The sequence below is a fragment of the Neltuma alba genome, unplaced genomic scaffold (genome assembly GCF_004799145.2).
Source record: "Neltuma alba isolate B1F8T4 unplaced genomic scaffold, ASM479914v2 tig00010150_pilon, whole genome shotgun sequence".
NCBI classification, from domain to species: Eukaryota; Viridiplantae; Streptophyta; class Magnoliopsida; order Fabales; family Fabaceae; genus Neltuma; species Neltuma alba.
The window spans coordinates 361,692-371,062 of NW_021635097.1; the positions used below are offsets into that span (position 1 = coordinate 361,692).

The 9,371-nt window shown below is 29.1% G+C and overlaps 1 long non-coding RNA gene across 2 annotated transcripts; it reads left to right on the forward strand.

Annotated features, from left to right (window-relative positions):
- Nucleotides 1–584: 584 nt before the first annotated feature.
- Nucleotides 585–2,829, forward strand: LOC114754565 (uncharacterized). Of its 2 annotated transcripts, none has more exons than XR_003741208.1 (3): nt 585–799; nt 2,206–2,305; nt 2,665–2,829. It is a non-coding gene; the product is annotated as an uncharacterized LOC114754565 (long non-coding RNA). The 2 variants fall into 2 exon arrangements; XR_003741209.1 differs by having other exon boundaries at nt 2,206–2,300.
- The last annotated feature ends 6,542 nt before the right edge of the window (nt 2,830–9,371 follow it).

The window sequence follows — 9,371 nt, forward strand, 5'->3', positions numbered from 1 at the left end:
AAACTCCAAAATACAAGCTCGGCCCTTGACTTAAACGGGCCGGCCCGACGGGCTCGGCCCGTTTTCCCGGCTCTAGATTTTATATCTATATGTGTGTGAAAAATCTTGCCCCTCCAAAATATTCGCATGTTCCCTCCGTTTGCAAAGGCAAAATTCATTTTCCCTCCACAAATATCACAAATTTGCTCTCTTTAGGATTTTTTTTTCTAATTTCCTTCTTTTAAAAAATTACAAGAATCGCAAGAGGAGGAGCCAGACCACTTCTAAGAGTTTCCTCAACGCCTAAGGGTTTATTTCTCTGATGAAACCCCTTCACCATCGTCTACCAGTCCAGCAAAGGCGCCTCCAATCCTCCACTCCTACTCTTCTTCCATTTCTCCTCCTCAGATCAAATCGTGCCTGAATGTGCAGGTTTTGAGACTCAGAGTGTCGGCCTTCCGTTCGCGTTGTTGTGTCCATTCACATTCTTTGGTCTCTTCTTCAAAGTTTAGATTCTATTCCGTTATGTCGGCCTCCTCTATTTTCATCGTTAGCGTTCAGATTTGTCACTAGGTAGCTTCTTGGCATTCTATTTCTTGTTTTCATCTTCTAGTTCATATTCCCTTTTAGATTTCATTTTATTTGTGGGTTACTTTTTATTTCAAGGTTCAGATCTCCCTTCTAGTTTTGTTGAAAATATTTCTACTGGTACTAAGTGACTGCCTTTTAGTACTGCCTTGACTAGTGACATTGCAGAGGATTAGCACTTCATTTGGTTGATTGGATTCTCTGCAATTCATTCTGGGAGATGGAAAATGAGGTACACATTTAGTTAAGCTTTAATGTATACTGGTCTTTGATATATATGCTTTTTTATTGGAGTTTTATATTCATTTTATCTTTATTGTTGTATACAAACATCTGTAATTCCCAACCCTTATTCGTAACTTCTGTAAATTGGGCCCTTTTGCTTTCATTTGCTTTTTTTGGTTATTCATTTTATATTTATTGTTGTATTATTGGAATTGGCTTCTATTTAAGAAAGCTCATTCTTCGAGCTATCACAGTACAAACATCTGATTGTGTTGTAGCTTCCATATTACATTCATCATAGTCGATGGATGAGTGTTGTGTAATGGTGATGGCACAAGCATTTGGTTGCTCTTGACGTAAAACTCATGAAATGAGAATGTTGCAAGTTAATCATGTGTAAAGCATCCTAGTTTGTTTATTTGCATTATAGATTCAATTACCTAACTAAAAAAATTCCCCCTCATGTAAAGCTGATATAGATTTCACTCTGATAGTTGCAATGTTTCAAGGTATCTGGTAACTTATCATGAGCCTGTCAGTGTAAAATATAAATGAAGAGTATTACCTGGATATGGCCAAAACATACTGGAATACTATTAATCTAGCAAGCAGATGATGTATTAGACTCATCATGATTTAAAAGAAATTAAAAATACTTGTAGCAGGGGAATCTTCATTGAGAACCTCATGGGGACCAGTATATCGATACTAACATGTATCAATTGAATTCCAACACTAAACTTATACTTTTACAAAATTCTTTCAATATGCATGCAGTTTCAACACTAAAAATTTAGCTCTTTAATTTATTATGGTTTATTAGCTTTAATGATTTCTAATTTTTTTCCTGATTGTATTATTAATTTTATATTTTTAGGATGTCATTTCATTAGGATGGTCAAAGATCCTATCAGATTAGAATCTGATTTTGAGTTATTACTACAGGCCTAGCCCCAACTATATGCATTGATCATTCCAAAGGAAATAAACAAGAGCTGAGATGTTAATCCTTCAGCAGATTACAACTTAAAAAGATTGCAAACATTTGATCCAAAATGCCTATAATTTCAGCCTCAAACATTATGGGCATTATTACATGAAACAGCAAAACAGTTTCCTACTGATTGAGCATTATATAACTATTATGCAGATTTACATCACTTTTGCAATGCCATAATTGGGCAAATACATGTAAAATCTGTCATTACATGAGATACTTGGTTGCTTAGAATATTAAGGGACTTATGATGTACGTATATATTATCTATGTATAGAGTTACCAATTATTGAAATGCTTAGTTGCTTATGCTTGATTTATATTATATTTACCAATTATTGAAATGCTTGGTTGCTTGGTGAATGCTTTTTTTTTTTTTTTCTGGTTTTAATTTGTTGACCTGATTGTGTGTGCAGGGTTGGATTATAATAATTTGAGATGCAGCAGCTCCTTTGATAGAGTTAGCTAGAGGTCTAGTGGCAACCCAAACACAAGTTGTAGAACTATTCAAGTAAGGTGACCATTTAACTGTTAGTTGGGTTGACGTATAATGTTTTGTTTTTTCTATCTAGCTTGATATATGTTGTTTGATTGTTGTTGGTAGGTAGTCTCAATACATTCCTATCTCTTACATTTTTCAGAATCTTTTTCAGTTTTTTTTTGGTACTTCAAAGCTATATGTTAATGATTGTTTAGCAAGTCTTGTCTTTGGTAAGAGTTGTCCTTAAATAAAACTTGTTAGTTTCTTCATATACAAATGTTGACATTTAACTTTGCTTATTCATATATATATGTGTGTGTGTGTATTTGTTTGCCATATGTATTACTTGTCTTCTCCAATTCTTACATATTACTATTGCACACCTCTTTCTTAGAATGAAACAAACGTAGAAGCATTTCAAGCAGATGGATTAGAAGTCATACTACCAATAATTGTTCATGATGATGAATTAAATAATGAAAGAGACTTTGAAATTCACTATGAAGAAGTAGATATGTTGATTGATAACATGGTTTATGATGATGATGATGATGATGATGATGATCAAGATGATGAAGAAATAGAAGATGGTGAGGAAGATTCTTATATGGATGAAGATGAAGAGGAAGATGATGCATAAATTATGGTTGTGACATTGCATTTGTTATTTAGTTTTCAGTTTGATTGATTGCATTTGTTATTTAGTTTTCAGTTTGATTGATTGCATTAAGTTCTTATTTATTTTTCATTTAGATTAGATTATAATTCTGTTAATTTCTAAAGAAGATTTAGTTCTTATTGATTTAGTTTTTATTCATTTATTTAATTTTGAATATGCAGAATATATATTCTGATTTATAATACATCATTCAAACTTTGTTAAATGGAATCTTGTTTTTAACCTTAATGTTCTTAAATTTATGACATTTCATTGTATGGGATTATTTTTAAATTCCAAATTGTTTCTTATAAAAAAAATTGAACTATTTGCAGTTTATAAACTTTACTTATTATAATGAAATTTATTTCTTTCTAAACAATTTATAAAAAAAACCTATTTAAAAAAATAACTGACAAAATTTTGTTGCAAATCAAAAAATAAGCATAAAAATTGAAGAAAAAAATTTGCACCTGATTTGCGACGGAATTTCCATTGCAAATGTGTGTGAGTTAGCGACGGAAAATTCCGTCGCAAAATATAGCAAGTTAGCGACGGAATTTTCCGTCGCTAAATGCGGTACTTTGCGACGGAATATTTTGTCGCTAATCCTACTTTATTTGCCACGGAATTTGTGACAGAATATTCCGTCGCAAAGTACCGCATTTAGCGACGGAAAATCCGTCACAAATCCGTCGTAAAATTAGCGACGGAATACAATGTCCACTGCTAAACCAATTAGTGACGAGGCTATTTGCGGCAGAACATTTTCCGTCGCTAATACTTTACCAATGGAATTCCGTCGCAAATCGATTTAGCGACGGAATTTCCGTCCCTAATTTCCGTTGCTAATAGTTTGTTTTTTTTGTAGTGTTTCTCTATTGAATAGAAAGGTGCATTCAATATTCTGATCTTATTTTTCATATACATCTAATATTCTGATCTTTTATATGGTGCATTTAGTACCAGATCTTATTTTCTCGGAACATCCAGCATCTTGATATTATTTTTTTTACTTACATTGAGCATCTTAATCTTTGGGGCACTAAATGTACTGAAAATAAACCTAGGGTTCTAAATGCGCCCAAAAATTTATATCAAAGTGCCAACGCACCATATAAAAGATCAAGGTGTTATACACCTTTACCGTTCTTTTTTTCAAAAGGTACTAAGAAACGAATCTTATAAATTAAATGTTCTGATGCGAATATTAAAACAACGAGTGGCTTTGATATGTTCTTTTATTATTGTTGTACTTAAAAAGGAATACGAATCAAGTATTCTTAATGGATCCTTTATTATTATTCTCCATTTAATTTAATTTGCTTCAACTATTATTCAAATATCTATCCAGTCCCACCAACACCTGCAATATCTACTTTGTGTTTTATATGCTTCAATAAATTAAAACATTGCAATATAGAAAATATATTTGGCACCAGGTTTACCGGTTTGATTTGATTCAATCCCATTCATTTTACTTTTTATGTAATATAATTAGCCAGTAGGGGTCTCATATATGCTACCGAAAGTACGAAAAATAAAGCCGAATCGTACATAACTTTCCTAAATTTTATATAGGATTAAGGGTCATTTTGTTAGCTTCGCAGGTATTCGATAATGACCTGCGGGTATTAAGAAAAAAGAATTTTGGAATCAAAATCACCTTCAAAATATATATATAAAAAAAAAAGGGAGTAATGTGACTCTTGTGGTTAGAAGATATTAACAGTTAACATTAATTTTTTAACGATTAATCTTAGTCCTTTAATAACAACTGTTTTGTGAATGCTTTTTTGAGTAAAAATGACCCTTTATCATTTTATACATGTAATGTATAGGTAACCTTTTGAAACTTCATAATTAATCTCACTAAACTTACATTTATGCTTATAACTCTCCTGCAAATACCTAAACAATTACTTTTTTTGGGCCAAATTCTAAACATTCTTAACCTTTAAATTTTTTTTTATTGAGTGTTTACATTTTTCTCAATTACGGGCACTACCCATGTTCATAATTTATTAAAAAAGATATTTTTAAAAATAAAATGATGGAAAAATTTATTTATCATCAACATAAAAATAAAAAAATGTTATGCTCATAATTATTTCCTGGTATCTATGTAATGCATAATTTGATTGATTTTGATTTTATCTACACCCATGTGGGAAAATTAAAAATAAGGTAAAATTATATAAAAATGTGTATTAATTTTCTCAAAAATATTACTACATCTTTACGGATGAAGGAGTTGATAAAGAATCTTCGATATATATATATATATATATATTGTGACCGTGGACATGGGACAACAACTAAAATAGTAATTTGTAAGTATAAAGCTAAAACAAAAAAAAGAAATATTTAAGTATAGCTATTATTATATATTTATTTCAATTTCAAGACCACAGAAAAGGTTATAATTAAAGTGAGCATATTCCTAATCTTCAAAGAGATTATTATTTGTTATTCTTTTTTCTTTGATTGAGTGGCACAAAATTGCTCTCTTTCAAGTGATAGTTTCAATATTTGCATATATTCTTCAAGCCTAGTTACTATTAAGCCAAATATTCTTTCAACCAAACAAGTTAATTTAATTAGGCCAAATGATTGGCCAAAACAAATTTAGGCCAAATTAATTAAATATATCTTTCCGAGCTTTATATTTTACGTTATACGTATAACTTACCTCGTTAAGTTTTGAACCTTTACAATTAATCGTCCTAAACTCTTATATTCGTCAGATAATTTCTTTGTTAGCTAGTAGTTTTATTAGCTACTTATTACACACATATTAAAGTTCAGGGAGCTTATATGAATATAACTTAATGCTTAAATGGGTTGTATTCTCATATGAATATAATTTAAGGGGTATACAATTGATGGTTGGGGTTTATCCATGCAGAGTCATAAGTTTAAATTGGTTCGCTATTAATTTTTAAATGTTAAGAATGTTATTTGTATTTTGGCCAAAAAAAAGAATGTTATTTGTAAATGGTTCAAAGTTTTGCCATTTTAACATTTAATGAACAGTAGGTGAGATGATTGACAGAAAAGATGGTGAATGAACGCTCATAATTGGTTCGGCAGAAAGGTATATAAAGTGGAACAATTCCAATTGATGGATAGACCTAATTAATTGAGTGAATTAAATCAAAATAAAAAGTCAACATTAAATTGAGATATTCTGGGTCAACAACAGTGTTCGGTAATCTAACATATTTCTTATCTTTATCAATTTTTTTCTTAATTTATTCCTATCAAATAATTAAATACCACAATAATACTTATTACTCATTAATAATATACTTATATATTTTATAAAGTGAGTGAGTACTTAGTAATCATTAATTTCACACATACATCAATTCTACCGTTTTATATTTTTTATAAAATAATTTAAAATATTTTTTGAAATGTCAGTATTAATTAAAAGATTTCAATTACCTAACACTATTGTCGACCCAGAATATCTCAATTTAATTTTGACTTTTTTATTTTGATTTAATTCACTCAATTAATTAGGTCCATTCATCAATTGGAATTGTTCCATTTTATGTACCTTTCTGCCGAACCAATTATGAATGTTCCTTCACCATCTTTTCTGTGAATTATCTCACCTAATATTCATTAAATGTTAAAATTGCACACAATATCTCGAAACTTTGAACCATTCACAAATAACATTCTTAACCTTTAAAAAATTAGTAACGAACCCATTTAAACTTATGACTCTGCATGGATAAACCCCAACCATCAATTATATACCCTTAAATTATATTTACATGAGAATACGTCCTATTTAAGCTTTAAATTATATTCATACAAGCTCCCCTGAACTTTCATATATGTATAATAAGTAGCAAATAAAACTGCTAGCTACCAAAGAAATTATCTGACGATTATAAGAGTTTAGGACGATTAATTGTAAAGTTTCAAAACTTAATGAGGTAAGTTATACGTGTAACATAAAATATAAAGCTCGGAAAGATATATTTAATTTGGCCTAAATTTGTTTTGGCCGATCATTTGGCCTAATTAAATTAACTTGTTTGGTTGAAAGAATATTTGGCTTAATAGTAACTTGGCTTGAAGAATATATGCAAATATTGAAACTATCACTTGAAAGAGAGTAGTTTTGTGCCACTCAATCAAAGAAAAAAGAATAACCAATAATAGTCTCTTTGAAGATTAGGAATATGCTCACTATAATTATAACCTTTTCTGTGGTCTTGAAATTGAAATAAATATATAATAATAGCTATGCTTATAGATTTCTTTTTTTGTTTTAGCGTTATACTTACAAATTTCTATTTTAGTTGTTTTCCACGGTCACAATATGTGTATATATATATATATATATATTGAAGATTCTTTATCAACTGTTTCATCCGTAAAGATGCAGTAATATTTTTGAGAAAATTAATACGCAATTTTATATAATTTTACCTTATTTTTAATTTTCCCACATGGGTGTAAATAAAATCAAAATCAATCAAATTATGCATTACATAGATGCAAGGAAACAATTATGAGCATAACATTTTTTTTTTAATGTTGATGATAAATAAATTTTTCCATCATTCAATTTTTAAAAATATCTTTTTTAATAAAGTATGAATATGGGTAGTGCCCGTAATTGAGAAAAATGTAAACACTCAATAAAAAGATAAAAAAAAAAATACATGAATTTGAATAGAAATTAAGTGAATTCATGATGACTAATGCATTATTTTTTTCCTAATATTTTAAACAAATTGGTATAAAAATATTCTTAACAAAACAATGCCACTATATGACGCTTCAATTTCATCTAATCCACCTCGTATTTTTAATTTCATATAACCGTAGCAAGAAAGTTGAAGCTTTCTGTATACTCATTTGATTTCATACAATGAACAAAATCTTTACTTTTATTATCATCTATTGACTAATAGTTATATTGATTCCTCAATAGTATATAGAAAGTTGAAGCTTTCTATATACTCATTTTGATTTCATATGATGAATAAAATCTTTACTTTTATTATCATCTATTGATTACTAGTGTTATTTGAATTAAAAATGAAAATTATCCAAATTTGCAAGGTAGATTAAAAGATAACGAGTTGGGGTAAAGGTGACATGAAACATGCTCTTAGCATATTATGATTTATCCCCCAAAAAAAAATATTATCTTCGTTCTCCCTTATTGCAATACAAAGACATGCACTTTATTCCTTTGTTTAAGTACTTTATCATGAATACGGGCACAACATCATTTAAATAATTAGTAGAACTATTAATAATTTCACCAATTGTCAACAAATCGGCAACCCATTTACTCTACATCTTGTGTTTTATTTGAATATTGATTAAAATAATTATTTACATAAAAAACTTAACTGGAAATTGCATATTGTTGGTCTAGGAGTGATCCACCCTTGGTCAATTAGTCCAAGTCTATTATGTCATGGAGCTGAAGTGCAATAAGAGACATTTTGGGGGACTAGCTGATATTTCCTTCAATTCAATGCATAAAGTAATGGTTGAGGGAGTGGAAAAGGCACTATTAGTTTATATCTTACTCATAACTCGTAAGTTACTTATCGCCATAATTCCTAAGTTACTTTGACCCCAAAAAAAAAGCTCCTAAGTTTCTTATGAAGCCATAACTCGAGCTATGAGTTACCCACACATCCACACACACACACTGCTACTCTGGTGTTTATTCTCCAGCACAAGTGGTATATTTGTCATGCTTCCATAACCATATCCGAACGCGTGATACGGTTAAGTATAGGTATTCAAGATAGTAAATGGCATTCAGATATGCCATAAACTCACACATATTTTTACTTAATAATTCTCTTTTAAAATAAAAAAATATAAGCTAATATATATATATAGACACTTTAGATGAGTAATGAGCTGAGTTCTAACTTGTAAATTGGATTAATTGTAATTAAGAAGAAATTCTTCTGACACGATTTTTTTTTTTTTGATTCACAAAGTTCAAACTAAAAAGTCATATTATACAATTACTTTTTAATTTTCTTAGAGACACAAGGTATAAATTCCATATTATCACAACATATAATTTTATAGGCCTCAATCAAGACGAATATGGAATTTGATTTGCAAGCAAATATAAACAAACAAAAATGCACTTTGAATCTTTTAATTATATATAAAATTTTATTTTGACCCTTAATTTTATAAAATATATTTTTAATCTTTTAACCTGGCATTGTTAATTTCAAATGACTTTTTTTGTGAAAAGCTTATTATTATTTTGAAATTTAATATGTCAGGATTTAAGAATGTTTTGTTAATATTTATAATTATAATGTTTTGTTAATATTTATAATTACAAAGTCAACATTTTCTGTTAACCATGTTCCGGTTAAAAGACTAAAAAGACATTTTATAAAAATAAGATATCAAAATGAAATCCTATA